Here is a 1,719-nt window from a genome sequence, read left to right on the forward strand (position 1 = left end):
ACATTTTCACAGTGAGAGGTTTAAATGGGTTTGAATATTTTTGGTTTGATTTCTCTTTTGCTCAAATCTTTCTTTTGGACGTACAAATAATTTATGAGCTGATAAAGAGAGGGATTTGAAAATATAAGAGCCACAATAAAATGTATGGTGTGAAGGAGATTATGTTGTAAAAACTGGAAAATGTTCTTGAATTTTGAAACATTTCTAAAATTAAGTAATTAGAAAGTTTAAGACAGGCTTTTCAGGTCAGCACCAAGATCTAAACCAGGACAAAATCATCTAAAGGAGGGCTAAGATCCCACTCTGCTCAGAAAGGGCCCGTCCAGGAATCAATCCCAGGACCTTATTTCTAAAACAAAGCTAAATCAAGGTCATATCTGGATCTAAATTATGTCTAAACCTGAATAAAATTTGGTCTAAACTGAGACATAACCAAGGACAAATCAAGGTCAGGATATAAACAAAGATCTCACCCAAACTGTCTGTCTGTAGCGTTCAAATAATTTTAACACTACTTAAACTACTTTTCTATGTATTTTTGACCATTCATATATATTTATATTTCATATTTCAGGAAATGTAAAATATTTCAAAACATTCTGGTGCCCCTTAAACATTTACAAATTCCCTTGTCTGATCCTTTCTATTTTAATAACTAAGGTCAACTAAGCTCAAATAAGCTTGTTCTACCACCGCTTGGCATTGTGGGTAGTGTAGTTCCTTCAGTAATGTGTGGTGAGTAGTGTTCATTGCTGTGGCTGTGTTTGACCCTGTTTGACCCGACCCTCATGCGCTCCATTAGTAGGTTCAAGTATTGGGAAGGCAACAGAAAAACTACAAATGTTTTCATCTGAGAACTACAGATTCTTCTTCTGCTACTCCATGTAAACACTGACTGCTAAGTGCTAATGCTACATCCACTACCGCCCCCTGTATATAATTTGATTATTTTGGACAAGTACTTTTACTTTAAGGGATGTTATAGTTGAAGTAATGATAACTAAACCAGGACTGAACCCTGACTAAACCAAGTCTAATCCAAGGTCAAACGTAAACCCATAACTAAACCAGGACTAAACAAAGATTCAACCAACTAAGCCTTAAGTAGGATATTACTTAGAATAAACCATGTCTGAACCAAAGATATGGTAATTCAAAAGAATAAAAGGCTAAAGAAAACAATTATTTGTGAATTTCAAATGGCATTTTCTAAAAAGTATATATTATTAAAGGTCATTTTTGTAGCACAGTTTGTTTTCCTTGCTCACTTTTGATAACATTTTAGATGACATTTTGTTCTGAAATCCTGCTTTTCTTTGCACAATTGAACACATTTAATCTGTTTTTATTTTGGTTGGGAAACAAGCGGCTCCTAAACACACCGTACACTGACCAACACAACACAGCAAGATTGTCAAATGAAATAATTTTAACATGTTAGCACGGCGTTCATAAATTTGACACGATTTTGTGTCTTAAGTGAAAATGTCAGTTTAGATCATTTTCTGTTTGGATGTGAGAGGTGGAGGTCCACACTGGGAACCAGTGCTGGGCACTTTTCATTCAGAGAACGTATAGTCAGGGATTGTTCCCAGGGCACAGAATTTTGTGCTGAACTAGGACAAAACCCGAGTCTAAACTGAGGACTAAACCATCAGGTTTAGACTTATCTGAAGCATATCTAAGCCTGGGTCGGATAAGACACTTTATTCAATGGAA

The sequence above is a fragment of the Eucyclogobius newberryi genome, unplaced genomic scaffold (assembly GCF_026437365.1).
Source record: "Eucyclogobius newberryi isolate DKJ021-1_F unplaced genomic scaffold, fEucNew1.0.hap1 SCAF_1, whole genome shotgun sequence".
NCBI classification, from domain to species: Eukaryota; Metazoa; Chordata; class Actinopteri; order Gobiiformes; family Gobiidae; genus Eucyclogobius; species Eucyclogobius newberryi.